The 19,082-nt window shown below is 37.8% G+C and overlaps 1 protein-coding gene across 3 annotated transcripts in view; it reads left to right on the top strand.

Annotated features, from left to right (window-relative positions):
- The first annotated feature begins 364 nt into the window (after positions 1-364).
- Positions 365-19,082, top strand: part of tenm2b (teneurin transmembrane protein 2b) — a 324,894-nt gene continuing 306,176 nt past the window's right edge. For 2 of the 3 annotated variants that reach the window (XM_067423508.1, XM_067423509.1), the window contains exon 1: positions 365-766. The gene's annotated coding sequence lies outside the window, so the exon portion shown is untranslated. The remainder of the gene's footprint in view (positions 767-19,082) is intronic. The other variant, XM_067423510.1, reaches the window with a different exon arrangement.

Below are 19,082 nucleotides of genomic sequence, written 5' to 3' on the forward strand. Positions count from 1 at the left end.
GGAAGGGTGGGCAAGGTATTATGGTGGCACATAAATTAACAAAGATAATGATGCGCACATATATAGCCTAATAAATAATTTATAATAAAAACTGCGATAAAAACAACAAAAAAAAAAACAACAAATACAAAACATAATCAATTTTACTCTCATGGTGACTATTTTTTTTAATGCAAATTACAAAAAAACGAAACAAATCATAAAAGCAAGCAAGCAAGCAAATAAATAAATAAATAAATAAATAGGCACTACGGGATTTTAATTTGTTTTTATCTTGTAGTTCCGGTCTTCTGAACCTTTAAGTAGCCTTCTAAAATGTTTAAAAAGATATAAAACTTCGGTTAGTCTACGACGATACACAAATTGTCCCACACTCATACCTTCACTGAGCACCAACACCACTTGAAGCAACACTCGGTCTGGTTCAGGCAAACATCTCCTCAACCCTCCCTCTGATGATTACAGCTCCACGAATGACAACATTTGCACATGTGCTTGTTCTACTACTTAACCATTCGCTTTGTCCGAGACCTCATGGATATCCACGTCGGAATGGGTTGTTTGATTTAGTTTTCTAGGTCCTCGACGGATGCCAGTAGGCTAACGTGTTTGTTCTATAGAGACAGAATTAAATAAGTAACGTAGCCTAACATCTCTCACTGGAACATAGAAACAGCGCGCGAACAAACACTCCAACGTGAGCGAGGACAAAACTTCGCAAGAAGAGAGAGAAAAGATGTGGTTATAAGAAAAACGTTTTCAACAGGTAACTATTCTTTATATATTTCATTTTTGTAACTGTCAGTGTAAATTCTTTCACATAGCCTATCGCTATATCTCAGGATGGCTGTGGGCGCGCGCGTGTGTTTTTTTTAAATCTCATCCGCAGTAGCAGTGCTCGCATACTAACTAACATGCTGCAGTGAACGGACAGGACATAATAAAGCATTTAAGGGCCTAAACAACAATAATTTTGACCTGTATTATAATTTGACGAGTCCACTGCTGTCTATATTCGCATACGTTCTGCGCACTGAGTGCTGAAGGACTTTGGTAAAGCTGTAAATAAGTGTTTTTCAGATTTGTAGGTGTTTTTCTCATTGAGATGGAACTAATGAAGTCTGGTCATCTTTCTCTCACATCATGACAGTTTAAAGATCAGATGTGTTCTCTTGTACATTATGTTACAATTTCGCATGTATCGAAGATCTGAAGAACATTTGCATACTTTGTTGACTGGGTGATGATAAGCATTTCTGTTTAATTCCGGTAATGTGCTCGTTGAGCCTTTGATGGTATTCGTTGTGACTTGCTTGTTTTTGTATTTAAAGGTTTGGTGATCAGTTGTCTCAGTAAAAGCTTCATTTATCACTACCTTTGACACATCCATAATGTTGGAGGCTTGGAGCCTCTAGTGAGAGGGCTGTCTCTTAAAGGGATACTTCACATAAAAAGTCATTATTTTAAGGTGCCATTATTTCTGTTATCATTTACACCCCTATTGTCGTTTCAAACCTGTATGACTTTCATAGAACACAATTTAGATTATTTTTTTCACACATTTACAGTGCTTAAATTACATTTTACAGTTAAATACTTATCTGCAAATGTTATGGTCACAAAGTCTCTGTTAAAGTCAGCATGAAACAATAGTATTTTTCCCTATTGTAGCGTATATCCGCGTGAAATGGCTTCTCGAAAGATATAAAAAAAAAATGTAGAGGGAATATTATTTAAAAAATAAATTAAAAATGGTGCCCACGGATAAATAATTAGCAAGAAATTATGCAATTTTCCATAAAAAAAACAAGAATTGTCCATTTTGATTTCATGTTGAAATTTTATACATGATATAAAATGCTATACATTAAATGTTTAAATGTTCTGCATGTAACAACACAAGGAGAAACATTAAAGGGATTATTGTAGTAGGTTATGTAATATAATTGGACTACTGTTCAGATGAGTCCATGTTCCTCGTACCATTTGTGCTTTTGTTTTTCATTTTTAATGTAGGCTACATTTTTACTACTGCATTCAAATGGTAGGCTAAGCAATCAGAAATTAGTTTTTTAGGTTTAAAATATAATGTTTAAATTGGAACTCTTCGTTTCATAGCCTTCAAATTGTGCATTGTTTTGGAGCCAACATTGGGCAGGATGTGGAATAACGTTTATTTTTAAAGTTTCAAAATCTCTCTCATTATCTGTCTGCCTGCTTATTCTGTATAGTTTAAGGTGCATTCACTGAAGCTTATTGCCTGTAACAAACCAAACATGTTTGATGTATTTTTAGGCATTCTGCATGGAAGATTATAGCAATAGAAGGTGCTTATCCACTGTATGTTCACAACAGAAAGTAGATTAGAGTCAGTCTTTCGACATTTTAAACAATCGCTAACCACCCATCAGATACACATTCGGGAAAGTGGCTCCATTTTCCTGTCTTAGAGTTGTCACCTTAATTACACTTCTTTTTGAAAAGCCTCACAACTACAGCAAATGAAGGCTTGAAATGAGGCTGCTTCTGATTGCATCGCACAACAAAACATCCAAGCAGGTGGACAAGTGATTCACACTGTTCTTGTTGTTTGCACATCGGTGTCCTGACTAAGAGCAACTGTTCCTTAAATTTAGTGTGTTAGTGTTAGGTATTTATCTAGGGCTTCAACTAATCATATTATTTTTGTTTTAATCATATTATTATTCTTTTATGAATCAATAAAGCATAATATAGTATGTTATATTAGGTTTTAGGTTCCTTTAGTTTCCTTTAATATACATTGCACATCACCATATTTTTTAAATGATTCTCGAACAACTTTTCTGAAGACTTTTCTCTCTAAACCCTCTTTTCCTGAACTTCAACTTCGGAGGGTTCCTCAGTCCTCATCGATTGTACACACTGTAGAAACAGTAACGATGATGTCGATTTTGCCATTTAAACTTGACCACGAGTCCAATGACAAAACATTATAAGAGCTAGTTAGTCATTCCAGCCGACCCTCCATTGCAAGGACTACTTTAGCAGTGATACCCTACTCATTTTGTTGAACATCACGAGATGTTGCAACTGTAATTCCTAACCATCAGCATTAATTTGCACATACAAACTCACTGGTGTGTTTTCAACTCCATAATATTTATTTTAGGTTGCAGACATTTACATACACATTAGTACCAGCAAAATATTACATTTAGAGTTTGTCACCATATAAACAATAAAGTAATACGTTCTAAATAACGGTTGACTTAAAAAACTTACGCTGTGGGGTCAGCCAGAATATTTTTAACTTGTGTGTGAAAGGGTTAACAATACCTGCATCTATTTGTGTAGATGCACTTGCCCCCTCAGATTTTTGAGCCAAATGGATTTGAATGCAGCTTCCAAAAGAAAAAGTCACGTGAACATTTGAAGCGTACATTCACAAATGCTAAATTAAAATCTACATTCATGGTTTGGCTGGTGCTCAGCCAGGGACGAACATGCTCAGTGCACTTTATATATCACACGTTCTCAGGAAATGCGTATCTTTAGCACAAATTAAACTATGCAAAGTATACGCCAAATTGACTTTTTACGTGCATATCTCTAGGCATTGTCAACACATTGGATAGGTTGTGTGTGGTGTGGTGTGGGGTACGTGCCTATAACTCGCAATAAAGTGCATATGCACATACAAATACAATTTGTGCTAAAGATACACATTTTCATGAGATCAGGCTGATCACAACTGTTCAGTGATTTTGACCGTGAATGTTTGTTGAATGTTGAATGTTTATTTTATGATTCTAACATTTAAATAATGACAAGTACAATAAAATGTGTAGTTTGTAAAATATACATTGATGTCTATTTTTATGGAAGCAGCAATAGTGCTTTCAAATATATTGACGACGTGTTTTTATCCTAGTCTACACATTGGGTGGGTAACTATAAAATTTACTCTAATCTTATAATATATTTTATGTACAAAATGGTGACTTAATGAATTTCTTCGTTTTGATGTGTATATATGTGTGTGTGTGTGTGTGTGTCTGTGTGTGTGTGTGTGTGTGTGTGTGTGTCTGTGTCTCTGTAATGATGTGCACAACAGAGGATATTCAGAAAAATAAATCTTTAATAATAAATCCAGGGAGAAACTCAAGAGAACACAATCATATTACCCAACCACAACCACATTTATTAGACCATAGACAATACTGGACAAAGAACTAAGGAAACTAAGGACTTGAAAACACAGGGAGATTAAATTAACCAGAACAGAATAGTTGCTGGATTAATCAAAAACAAATAACCAAGAATCACAGGCAAAGCTGGAGCAGGGTAAAGAAAACCAAAACACAATGAAAATAAACAAACATAGACATACACAGACTTGGCAGGTTTAACCAGGGGGACAAAAGACGGCGATGAAGCCGATAGAGATTGAGAATCAGGCGACGCTGATGAGACTGGGTGACACCAGTGGAATATGGAACCCCAATGACGAGTATCCGTGGTGGTGCCAGAGGACTAAGGCGAAGCCGGTGGGCTGAGAACCAAGGCGTAGCCGGAGGGAAGGCAAAGTCAGAGGAAGGCAGAATCTGATGGCGACGAAGGGGTGGAGAGATGAAGTGCAACCGAAGGCCAGAAAGTCCATGGTGCAGGCAGAGAGACGGCTGACCAAGATGAAGCCGGAGGGATGAGGGAGCCTGGTGAAGCTGTAAGGACGATGGTCCCAGGTGGAGCCGAGGGATGGAGGAGCAACATTGAGCCACCTAGTTGATGAGCTGCAGTGGAGTGATGGGCTCTGCGGCTGGAGGCAGGGCTAGGGGATCTTCTTAAAAGGGTGGAGCTGGAGACTAGAACATCCAAGGTAGATCCACACAGCATAGTGGAGTCAAGAGGAGGAATCAAGCGAATGAAGGGAAACAGAGAAGGTGGAGCTGAGAAACTGGCTGTTGTAGGCAGAGGATGTGGAAGAGGGAGGATGGGCAGGACAAGCAGAGACACAAGAGAACTTGGAACTGGACTAGACCAGCGGTAACAGGAGACATAGGAAAATATCCTCTTCCAATTCCTCATTATATAATGCAGAGACTGCAGCTCACCCTCAGCAACGAGCGTGTGGGCGATGGTTTCACTCCATGCCTTTAACTCTTCAAGGACACCCTCAGTGACGCATGGTGTAGCAGGGAGCACACCTGTTCAGACTCCAGGTCAATGATTGGCTCAGTTTTTGTTTCATCTGGCACTGACATTGTGAAAAGTCCAGGAGAAACTCAGGAGACCACAACCATATTAGACCATAGACAATACTGAACAAAAACTAAGGAAACTAAGGGCTTAAATACACAGGGAGATTTAATTAACCAGAACAGAAACCGGTGCGGGATTAATCAGAAACAAATAACCAAGGAACGCAGGGACACATAACTGAATGTATGTATGTATACTGTATGCATGTATTTATTTATTTATAATTTTGTTAAAAGGTTACAAATATTTACTTACATAATATTATGTAGGATTTCAGTTAAATATGAGTTATCTGGTTAATATTTTAGTAAATATATTCAATACATTTTTAGAATTCATTGACTGCTGTAGTCTGAATACACAAATTATAGTAATTTTATGACCAATTCGGAACTACTTAGTTGCTGCAGTAAATTTAGTTGCTGAGGGAGTCAGGCACTTCATCTCATGGTCATGCATGCCATCATCAACAGCTTTGCTCGGCCTGTCAGCAGCAACTCACCTGGGAAACTCATACAGCCACGTCTCACAACGCCACCCTATCAACTGAACAGCTTATGTCAAATTACAATGCATGAGTGTGGGCGATTTGTGTAAACATATCTCTGCCGAGGGAAGTGAATATGACATTTTTATGTTAAGAGCATTGCCCCGGCATTCCAGGGTCTTACAGATGTAGCCAGCTATTCCCTGAGCTCTGCAGATTAGAGGATTAAGAGATATAGCCTAGAGTTTGTGCAATATCCATAATGCCTCAGCAGCAACACAGACACTAGTGGAAAGCGCTCGGCGCACTTCTCTCTAATGCACCAAGAGGCATTCAGGACCAGCCATTGGCCTGCGAACTCTGTGCCTGTGGCTTTGTAGTTTTGGACTTTTGCTGACTGACCCACTTATTTGTTTGTGCTAACCCTGTTTTGTTATTTGAAAAATACTACAGCTGAAAGCCACAGTCAAAACAAAAAAACTATCGTTGTTTCGCAGAACAACGAATGGATCGTTGTTCTGATTGGTTGAAGGACTATCCAATTGCGTAAAGAGTCATTTGAACTATGCCCGTTGATCACATCTCTTGTGCAGTAGAAAATACAGAGCAGAATCTTAAAAGACTGAGCTTGGTCTGTTGATAACCAGACAATAGATATACAGTTACACATTTTGACCCTTTAACGGGCCATATTTTATCATAATGGAATCTGCTATTTAAATAGTTTTTCTAAATTTAAAACTAAAATAATTATTATGAAATAAAATAATTCAGGAAACATCAAAAAATAATAGGAAAATCATATCAAACCTTTTCTGTTCTCAAAAATGTAAGTTAATTAACTGAATTCATTTTTAACATAAAATGCCTGTGCAAACTATATAAATAATAAAAAAAAAACAGCAAACCGTAGTGAAAAAACCTATGCCAAAATGTATTTAAAATACATTATATACTAAGTATACTACAAATCCATTAACATTTTAACTGATATATTGCTTGAGACTTACTGATATAAATATTATAATTAAACTTAAAGGGTTAGTTCACCCAAAAACAAAATTTATATCATTAATGACTCACCCTAATGTTGTCCCACACCTGTAAGACTTCAATACTTCAAGAGATTCTAATTAACCAACTGATGTCACATATGGACTACTTTGATGATGTTTTTATTCCCTTTCTGGACATGGACAGTATACAGTAGTGTGCATAAACTTGCATACGCTCTCGGACTAAATATAAAATATCTTAAACTGTGTTCTGAAGATGAACGGAGGTCTTACGGGTGTCAAATGACATTTGGGTGAGTCATTAATGACATCAATATCATTTTTGGGTGAACTAACCCTTTAATTTGGAGTACTTCTTTATTGTACAATGCCATTTTCTTAATGCTAAGCCTAAAATGAATCACTATTAGTTATGATAGTATGATCTCTATGTAATATCAGTCTATAAATGTAAGATATTTAAATTGTATCTAAAGAATACAACAGTTAATTTTTAACAGTCAAATCTGGTTAGACCTCAGCTCTATTTCCAGATAACTAAAGTACATTTTCCAATTCAGCAGACTTTAAGTATACCAATTTAGTTGGTACAATTACAACAACCAAAAGTGCAATTGCAGGATATTTATATTAAGTACATACAGATGTATTTGTAGTATACTTAGCATATAATAATTAAGTATATTTATTTTTCACTAAGGCACAAACCTGACAAACATTTGTTGGTCGGACAAAACTTTGTGACAACTTTCCCTGGTCTTCTCTATACATTAATATCAGAGTTAGGTTAGATTCTGTTGTGTTGGCTTGTAAATCATGAAATCCATTCGGCTTAATTTGAAAAGCACTCATTAGAGCTGGGAACAGATTTTTGAATTAAGACTGGCTTACTTCTAGCCTTGAATGACAGACTGCAAGGCTGGGTTTTCATTTGTTTTCACGCTTTTATTCAATCCTTTGTACCAAATGAACCTTCGAACTATATGAAGTAGCCAGTGAGCTTAAATTTCTGAACTGATTCACTGATTGCTTTTCTCATTTGCATTGTTTCTAAGAAGTAAGACTAAGAAAAATCAAATGCAACACAATACTCAAACAATAGAGAATTTGATGATGCATCACCCGCTTCCAGATTGGAGTTTGTTTTGGAAGGCGTTTGCCATGGAAACAAGGTTTTGATTTCTTAAGAGTAATTGAAATTAAGACAAAGTCCAAACTTCAGTTATAACATAAGTCATTTGTTTGATAAACCATTTGTTTAACTGTTAAATCCACAGTTGAGGGGGGAGTGGGGATTTTAGTAATGTCCCAGAACCCTAAACTGGATCCCTGTTCCTCATGTAATGGATTTTGAACATAATTTTAGCTCATCTTAAGCGCTCCGTCACCTGTGAGATAATGGCAGACTTGTTTTATCATTTGCACAATTAGTGCTGCCATCTCAGGAGGCTTTTAATGATCCTTTTAAATCAACTTATCCCAAGAAACTGACAAGGAGCCCTGCCTTGGAGGTAATGGAATATTGTCTAAGTTAATAAAAGCATGCAATCAATTATTCGTGCTGGCTAAGTTGAAAATACCTACTGAAAAGGACAGTGATTTCCTCTTTTTCTTGCTCTTAGTCATAAAGTAATCATTGAAACCTCATTTAAAGAAGTTGGGTTGCTAAAAATTCTTTGAGTTTTGTAATATTTTACCAGTGAAAAAAGGAATTAGGAGACTGCTCATTGTGGATTTATTGCGTTACGGCTCTATGGATAATTTTTCCTTTTTGGTACATGTCCAGTTGATCGACTTTCGTTCTCATTTTCTACTTCTGTCTTTTTTCTTAACCTTTCTCATCCTTCTTGCTCTCTTAATTTAATAAGTATATTTAAACTGATCAGCTATTTTTCTTTACAATTGTTAGAAAAGCCTGTGACAGCAGAAACTATAGCACCAGGCAGAAATATCAACAGCAATTTCTGATATTTAATTCAAAATATCAGCAAATACAATACATGCATGTTTGCTTTGCACCATTTTAAACAGTGTGCTCCGTTTCAATTGATGTTATCTGGCAAAATATAACCTTATTTTGCATAGAATATAAAGAGGTTAATAAAATTATATGCAGCAGTATAAAGGCAAGAAATGCAAATGCTCAATCGTGGGCAGTTGTTGTTATGGAAATATGACTTAATTACTGTGCATTATTGTTGAATTAAGGGAAGTGTCATATGATAGACAATCCTTGTTATTAGGATGATGAGAGCAGATTCGCTGTGCTTTATTTTTTGGCTATTAGCAGCTTTATGATTATTAGATTTGTCAGGAGAGTGACATGCATTGTGCGCTGTGGGCCAGGTGTTGGATCTTTCTGTAACAAATTAATGAATAATGGCAAAATACTGTTGACAACAAAATAAACTATGGAAACACTTTGCTTAATACCCTTGTCATCTGTGTGATTCAGAACGGCTCATTTGTTAGTTTTGAGTGACTACTGAATGAAAGGTGCTTTTGTGAGGTTGAAATTGGCAATATGAAAGTCTAATGTGGCAGGTTGTCAGTCATTGTCTTATGGTTTAACATTGTGATGGATTATAGTCCGTCACAGAAAAGGAAAAAGGCGTAAAGCACCATTAGTAAATTCTTGAATCATTATGCATTCATCTTACCGGACACCTTAATATTCAAGACATTGTCAGTATTTTTCATTAATTTTAATTTCAAATCAGTCTCAGCATATTACAATCTCGCTGGAAATATACATCCAATCTGACAGCTTGACTTTGTGGCACTAATGGATTTGTTTTGCAACTGGCTTGATAATGAACTCTTAAAGTTTTTGAGCGCTCGCGATTAACATACATTTTTGTAGCGCCAATTGCAGCTTGTGGTTGATGTCATTCTAACAAACTTGTTCTCTGGTGTGCACCAATTGGAATGAACTCTGACATAAAATATACTCAGGTCCACCAAAAGCTGAAACGAAGAAAAAGAGCAGTTCTTGTTCTCCTGTGGATAAAGCAACGGTTTAAGAAAAAAAAAAAAAAACAGTTTAAGAGATTGTTACATAAACTAAACTGAGGTGACAACTAACAACACTGATAGCCAGCATGCAGTGGAAGTATTTCAGTATTTTTCTTCCTGAACATCCTAAAATTAGAATTGCCTGGAAAAACAGCTACATGGCAGCTTGAGAAACATAGCCCCATTACAGCTGTCATTTTCTGACCCGTCACAAAGACCTGGCCAGAGGTGTTGTGGCCCAGCATTTCCTGTGCTGCGTTCAGTCAATCCTATTAGAGCATTACAGCACACATCTGCATAGCCTGCAGACCTGATCCCTGAACAGAATGGAGCCTCTATTTTGTATAATGCTCTCTTATTTAATCCCTCACCCAAACATTTGAGCTCCATGGATGTTGGCAGAGGGCTTGTTCTGCTGCCCAGTTGCTTTGCTCCAGTTCTCCCTAAACAAGGTTAGCCCCTACTTTACTGGTCTTGTGAATGAAGGATCTCCTTCATTTGTTTGGCTCCTTCCAATGTTTTTACAACTTTTTCTAAGGTTTGATTCAACCTCATTATTCATCATTTTATCCCACTATCGGTGGACACTTGGTTAAGTAATAAATCAATCATCAGTGAGGAACAAATCATCTAATAGAGTATCTGTACAGTGACATTGACTGGACATTGACTATTTGACTGGAAACTGTAACTTTTTGCTTCACACTGCACTGTAATTGGCCAGCAAAAAACAAAAAAAAGACCACTATTTCTCTCACTCCCCAAGCAATGTTGGTGCTGGTACACTGTCAGAAAAAAGGTACATTGCTGTCACTGGGGCAGTACCCTAAGGTACAAAACCGAAAAGTTACTACTATGTTAACGTGGAGGTGTTTGGATCGCTTCTAACTTGATCTCTGTTTGGTAGCATAGTGAATGAACTGGGCTTAGTGGGCTAAGCTAAATGCTATCAGATCGTCACCACGCGTCAGAGAGATTAAGTGCACGCACTGAGGCGAGAGAGGTGTGTATCAACTCGTTTTAGTTAAGGGAATAACAATTTAATATGAAAAAGCAGTAAAGTAACCCTTTGAAGTACTGATATGTACCTTTTCACTTTTGTACATTAGTGTAACGCCCCAGTGACAGCACTGTACCTTTTTTCTGAGATTGTAGATGCTATATTTGCACCATTGTACATTTATGCATCAACTGTGTTGATATTTTGTTAAAGGGGCCACTGACTGCATGTACTTACATTTTATTAGGGCTGTGCATGAGTACTGGAGTACTCTGACATGACAGCAGCGATCGATGATTTAATTTTTTTTTTTTGTCATCCTATAGGAGCAATGTACCTTTTTTGTACCACAGAAAAAAGGTACATTGCTTCTCACTGGGACAGTAACCTAAGGTACAACAGTGAAAAGGTTCATCTTTGTACCTTACTCACCCCTAAATGGTACATAGTTCCTTAAAAGGTACATATCAGTACTTTAAGAGTGCAGGCTGATCTAATGAAATGGTGTATGTATGACACGGCAATTCATATGCCATTTTGGCGTGCTATCAAGACACATAATCGCTTTTTAGCGTGTTTATCAACGCGGTTTCATTCTACCCCCCTAAACTGCCCCTACCCCTAAACCTACACACACACACACACACACACACACACAGCCCCTAAACCTACCCATCACAAGAAACATTCTGCATTTTTACATTTTCAAAAATACATAATTTAGTATGTTTATATAAATCCATTTACCTTATAGACACAAACATATTCAGACACATTTTGAACGCGTAACTCAAACCCTTCCCTAAACCTATCCATTTGTGTATTATAAAAAACAGGATATAAGAGGCAGATACGACTGCAGGCACAATTTATTCACAAAGTACAAATATTCCAAGTATTCCGAGGCCAAACGATTGATTTGTGTGAAAAAAATCCCCAAAAGTGATCAGTAACGTCGCGTCCATCTGCCAAAGATTAATAATACATTTCAAATATTGCCGCTGGAAGAAACGTCACTTCAGATTTGACAGCACTGGCTGTCGTGTGTCTCGTGACCAATTGAGTCATTACGTCAGCTTTAGCCCCGTTTCCACCAAAATTACCCGGAACAATTTGTACCAGGAACTTTTTTACAGGAACTTTTCTCCCCCCCAGACCTGCAGCTGTCTGCGTTTCGACCGCGATAAAGTTCCGAGAAGATTAGGCAAATTAGTCCGGTGATGTAGGACTGCACGCGACTGTTCCTCTAAGCCAGTGACGGACCAGGGCTGTCACTTTTTATTCGATATTCGAATATGCATTCGAAGATGACGTGAAATATCCGTAATCGAACTATAAATAAACTATCCGGTTTTTAAAGTGCCATGTAGCGCAATTTTTTTTTTACTGTCGGTGCGTTTACATGGAGCACTGTAATCAGTTTAAAAGTCCAAACTGAAGGAAAATGCTCCATATAAACACCTCAATCGTAATAAAAATGCCCAAACTGAATGAAATTGTAATCGTTTTGAGATGGGTGGATAAATCTTTTCATGAATCGATCAAACGAAACATTTCACCATGTAAATGACCTGACCGGATTACTTTTGAGTGTGCGTCCTTATGTGACAACAGCGCGCGCCCCACTGAAGAGCACACGTCGTGCTCATGCACCAAGCATGTTGACAAGAGAGGAAAATACATTTTTCTGAGGGATAATCTTTTTATTTCATAAGAAGTTATGAAGATAATGTTGGCATAATGACACTGTCCCTAAGCCTATGTAAGCAAACAATCAACTTCTTCAACTGCGCCTGACATTAGAATTATTTTTTTCTGAGATGATTATTACACTTTACAACAAATGAATAGCTTTTATAAAACCGTAAAGTCCTGGTGGCCGTTGAGAGTTGCTATGGCATCCGTAAACACATTCCAGGCGCTGGAGATGACGGCGTTGTAGATAATTGAATATATTCGAATGCCTTGCTTGATATTTGATATCCGTTCGAATTAGATTTTTTTCAAAAATGACAGCCCTAGCGGACAGTAATCATTTTTGTGTGTACCGATTGAAAGATTTAGTGGATTTAGTTATTATAAGCTATTTATTTGTTTAAATAATCATTTCAGAAAAAATAATAATTCTTCTGTCAGGCGCAGTTAAAGTAAAAAAATGCCTGGGGCAATATACGCTGTGTCATTACTCCAACATTATCTTCATTATCTTATAACTTACGAAATAAAAAGTTAACCCCTCAGAAAAATTAACTTTCCTCTCTTGTCAACATGAGCGCGGCGTGTAAGACTTTTAAAAATGCCGAGTTGAACCTAAAGGCTGCGTGAGCTCAACCAATCAGCATGTTCAGCGCCCAAGTCCCGCCCTCGAAAGTTCCTGAACTTTGAAAAAGTACTACCCCGCGAGCAGGGCCGTTTGGAGGGGGAAATATTTACCCGGAACTTCATTTATACCCTGGTTCCTGCGGTCTAAACACACGAAGTACCACCCAAAGTTCCTAGTTCCTGGGTAAAGTTCCTGTGGTGGAAACAGGGCTTTTGATTGTAAAATGCCATTGGCTCTCGTTTGTCTCATGACCGATCGCGTCATTCTAAAGAGTTGTGTGTATCATTTGAATGAGAAATATGAATGAGTGTGTGTTCTGTTCACAAAGAGGCGCGATCATCATTTCAGCGACTAAAACATTAAGATCATCTCTGTTCTTCACATGAAGATATCGTATGACTTCAGAAGACTTGGAATGCAACATGAGTTAATACTTTTATACTGTTTTTTGGTCCGTTTTTGCAATAAATACATGTGACTGTACATTTATTTGCCTGTTACGTGTTCGGTAGGAGTGGAGTAAGTTAGTTGCTCCAAAATATAAAATTAGGCTACAAATATTAATTCTGTGAGATCAAGTTGGCGGAATCACACGGCGTAGACACACGCGGAGATGATGGTTCGTTTTGGCGTAGACATACACGCGGAATCACACAGCGTAGACATACATGCGGATAGCTCAAAATGCATACAGATAACACGCCACTTGGCTTTAGAAAGTGCCGTGTATGCTTATGCAAACTCATGATGTCATGTTGAAGAGTGCGTATTAGTACCTTAAAGGCACATATTAGTACTTTAAGTACAGTGAGCAATGTACCTTTTTTTCTGACAGTGCAGTGTGTGTCCCAGGGTCAGGGTCTGCAGGGATCTGCTTCTTTGCATGCCTTTCGCCAATTGGCTCGATCCAGGGCATCAACAAGGGCAATTATGACTACACATTTGTCTGCCGGAAGAAGTTGTATGGCCGTCATCCAGATAGATAATAGGCCACTTGCCATTCTCTTGTCGCCGCTTAATGATGCGGCCATGACTGGGCTTCACACACACTGTTGACTATGGGCGCCATGCACCTTCATGGGTGCTACTATGGGTGCCCATGCACCTTCATCCATGAGTCACATAAGGCAGAGGGACCAGCAGAGCATCTTCATTTCCATAATGTGGAAGGACTGCTCATGTTTGGTGGTGGCTGGCCAGCACACATAACTGTACAGCACAACTGGACGTACAATGTTTTTTTTTTTTATAGATCTAGCCCTTGAGTGGTATGGACAATCAGTGGTCGTAGAAAATGACTTGTCATCATTTGAGCCATGCAGCATTGACCCAGGCACTGCATCGAGAAAGGAGTCGCCGTCGCTCTGGATGAGTGAACCTAGATATTTGAATTCGGTGACCTTGTTCAGTGGCTGCCCTCTAACTCTGATCATCCCGTTGGTCTGGGGCACACACTCTATGTACTTCTTGATGTTGAGAGGAAATAAATTACCTATGGTCTTTTTGGTTAGTGTTAGGACAGCATGCTGTCCAGACTGCCGAAATAATATAAAACTATGGATTTGAAAGTGCACAGGGATGACTGGAATCACTTTGATCATGAAAATACAGTCCAAGATGTGCAGTGCCAGTGCTGCCTTCACTTTCTATTGGAAATGCCCTACTTCCCACTTACGAAGTCGTGACTACTAGCTTGTTGACAGAAAGAACAGGAATCATGGAGGGAACCAGGTTTATCTTATTAAAGCCAAAATAGTATTCAGCCAGTTCTAGGAATTTCAATAAAATGCAGACCATTTTTGCTGCATATAAAACATAATACACTTTAAATGATTATTTATATTTGTTAATATGCACTACTTTATTGACAAGAGAAGGCAAACTGTTGTGGAAAAAACTAGTAAAGAATACCAGCAGCAGTAAAATACAACTTTTTTTACAACAAAAGAGAGCGTTCATGTCCAATTTTTAACTAGTAAACACATATTTAATAAAATTCTGATAGCATTGGAAGGCAGCAAAAGTTAATGCATTTATTTCTGTCCTTTTGTGCAAATGTAAGTTTTAATAATACTTTTACTATATGATTAATCTCATATCGCATGCATTTGTTTCAGTTTAATAACCCGCTAGTAAATCGCTTCAGCTCGGTTACTCACACTTATGTGTTCCGACATTACTGTCAGATTTGATATAGTCGGCACTGCATCACCTTTTATTTTCAGTCTCTCTGAAAGCCTGTGAAAGTTAGCCCAGAAAGTTACAGTAAAACGAAGCAAAAAACCCCCCAAAAAACGGAACAGTCTTGCTGACGCGATCTGGAAAAAAGTTCATCCACACTTAGGATCACAAGGAAGGCAAAAGAAAGACAGTGTTTTTTTTTTTTTTTTACAATTTGCTACTGCAAAACTTCTTTTAAGAGGCATGTTTAAGAGGCCTCAGAGGCATGTCTGTCATTCATTATTGTTGAAGCAAGAAATTATAATTATTGTTCAGCAAGAAATCCTGTTTGCATCTCCTGTTTGCAGTTTTTGGACTAACAAAGAAGATCTGAGTTCTGAAACAGTATATTTCTACAGTACAATGACCTCTTCTATGTCAAAAGAAATTATATTTCTCAATTCATGTCCCCTTTAATTAAGTGTGTTTTTAGACCTGTATATTATTTGCTATGATCTGAAGCAGGGACTGTACTTTTTTACAATATTCTTTCTTGGTCCAGTTTTCCTGGCATTTTTTTTCTTTGTTTGATTTGCTTTTCAGAGTGTACCATTTTTCTATCACTTCATTATTAATTTCACTTTTCATTTTTCATTATCTCCTTCTTTCACAAGTCGACACTTAGGCTACACTAAATGCATTTGCCCTGTGACAGTCTGCCTTAACAGTGCCCGTGTCAAAAGAAAGCCATTGTTCAGCTTCCCAGAGCTGCCTCCAAGAGTCCCTAAACGTTTTCCCTGTCTATTTAGCTCTGCTGTCTGCAGCTTGTTGGAAGTCACCAACATGTTGTAGTAGTTTAGCCATCAGTAGCCTAAGTCGAGGACTGCTGTTTGCCCAGCTCTAATGGCCCTGTACATTTAGTGGACCTCATCTCCAGAGTCATTTCCTTGCTTCAGAGGCAGTGGGCATGGGTTGCTTACGTATGCGTGAGTGTATTTAAAAGTTTTGATTGTTTATGTATTTATTCTGCACGCTTGTGGACAGATCTGCTCAGGCGAAGCTTCGGCATGTTCCAGTGGCTTTATGGATTCCTAAGCGGGAGAGTGTTCTGTCAACCGGCAAACTATCCAGTGTTAAATGGTTGGGTTTGCAAAAATAGAACACACACACACACACACACACACACACACACACACACACACACACACACACACACACACACACACTCACACTCACACTCACACTCACACTCACACTCACACACACACACACACACACACACACACACACACACACACACACACACACACACACACACACACACACAGCATACACACACACACACACACACACACACACACACACACACACACACACACACACACACACACACACACAGCATACAAGACATTTAAGAGCAGGAAATGAGTGTTCAGCAAGCAGTGAATAAAAAATAAGAGCAAGTTTATTTGTGTATGTGCTGTTTGTATCTGTTTATTTGTTTGTATTAGCCTCGACTCTTTTCCTGTTTCAGAGCTTGAGAGCAACCGAGCATGGTTCATTTCATCAGCCTCTAATGGTGCACCATTCACATTATCGAATTATTAATTTACTTAAAATAAATCACCACATAAATAAAGAACAAGAAAACTTTCACACTTCACTTGATGTTCCACATTTCAGTGAAGGGTTTTAATGAGTTCCACCATTTCAGGGGGCAAAAAAAAAAAAAAACTAGTTTGAATAGACTTTTTAATTGAAAACCCATTTCCGCAACATAAAACTGCAGGTCGGAGGACCAGCTGGTGGTGAGGCTGGGTCTGGCTCGCTTGGCAGCTTGCTGCCACTGAAATGGAGAATTATTGTAAAACAGAAGGGATGAAGAAGCACATGCCAGAGGGTGATCAGATCATGGCTCCCTTTTTTCCTCGACTGCTTCAGAAGTCTCATTCAGTTCTGAAACTTTTAGAGCTGAAGCTCCATATGGCAAGCAGGACCTTTAGTGATCTGTCAGGCCACTTACCATCTATGGAGCACGTTTCATATGCATTCTGTGGCCTTCAAGAGACTCTGGATCACTGAACTGAGTCAAAGAGCTGTTTGTTTTTGATAGTGGCGTAGACGTTGATGTCTAATGAGCCCTTGGGGCTTAACAATTACACTAGCACTAGAATTGAGTTTAAATGAAGTTTTTAGATTACCTCAGTCATTAAATAGTGCAGTGTGGGATTGATGCTCAGGCAGAGATGTCGGAAAAGCTGACGACGAACCTGAAGTTTCACTCGTGATCCAGTTATGATATTGATGTGGGTCAATGGCATATAAGAGTATCCATGATAAAGATCATTAAAAATCTACTTCAAAACTTAAGTTCTCAGAAATGTACTTTGTGTTCATGCTGGTTTCATGTGATTTGCAAAACTTTTTAAGAAAATGTAATTTAATAAAAATATCATGGTTTGACCATCAAGAAAGTAATAAAATATTTTCCTTAGAAAAGTAATAGCTTGTTTTGTTGTTGTTAGATCTTTAGCCTCAAGTTATGCATTCACCTTGAGAACAGTAACAGCATTTTTCAATTCTTTTTGAAATAAATGCTATTCTTTGAGCATTATATTCACCAAAGAATCCTTAAAAATGTATCATGGTTTCCAATTTTTTTAGACCAATTAAATCTGTATGAGCTACTGCATTCCAGTGATAACTTATTACTAGGTCATGGAAAACACACTAATACAGAGGTTTTAATATCTTTTTTGGTGTAACTGGAATACCTTATTATTTTCCATATTTTTAAATGCCCAGCTAATGTTTCTGCAAATGTTTATGAGTGTGAAATATCTTTCATTTAACAGCATGAGGTTAATGTTCCACAGTATAATAGATTCATAACACAGATGTCTTTTTCTTAATTTAATCTACAGTAGATCTTTGTGTGCACTGTGGTGTGCTGTGTGCATTTGTGCTATGATGTCTTGAATCTGGAAATTGTTATTTTTCATAGATAGAGTAAACCACAAAGAGGACAGCTGTATGTTAAAATGCTCCAGTTCCTTCTGTATTCCCTATTGGACCTCCCAAATTAATATTTTGATATAAGGCACTTTTATACCCCTTTTCTTCAGACACAGCATATAGGCTAGTAAATGTAAAAATGTGTGAATTAAATGAGACAGTTGTAGACATATTGCGCCTTATGAGTTCAAACCGCATATTGTTCTGCTTTTTCAGTCGTTCGATCTACAGGCAATTTTAATGTGGCATTTACCATGAATGTTGCTAAGGTGATAGATATGAACCCCAAGCCGGTAACTTTTCTTAATGTGGGAGCCAGGCTGGGTAATGGAGAGAGTAAGTCATTTTTCAGCACGGTCAAGTACTGCATTTAAATAGCCATTTTCTGTTCTGTAATTTCCAAGGCATTAAAATGGCTGACTGCTTCATTACTTGAGTAGAATCTGATCACTTCAGTAGGATGTATCTTACTGCTCTCCAGGGCAATCTTCCAAATAATGGCGAAGAGGCCTATCTTTCTTTTGTTCCTATCTATTTCTCACTCTCTCTCACTTTAGTAGTCTCATACCTATACCTCACTAGACAAATGTAATCATGACATTTAAATGAATGAAGTTGGCTAGTGTAGGTATTACAGTAATTGGTTGTAAGTGAATAAATCTGAGATGGATACCAGCACTAAGATAGAGGAAGATACTGTGGATGGAGGGATACGATGTATGTTTGTCATACTGTGAGAGGCTTTTCATAGTGAGGATGGCTAGTTCACCCAAAAAAGAAAATTCTGTTATTAATTACTCAACCCTTAAAGGTAGGGTAGGTAGG

This window comes from Pseudorasbora parva, chromosome 18, assembly GCF_024679245.1.
Source record: "Pseudorasbora parva isolate DD20220531a chromosome 18, ASM2467924v1, whole genome shotgun sequence".
Classification (NCBI taxonomy): domain Eukaryota; kingdom Metazoa; phylum Chordata; class Actinopteri; order Cypriniformes; family Gobionidae; genus Pseudorasbora; species Pseudorasbora parva.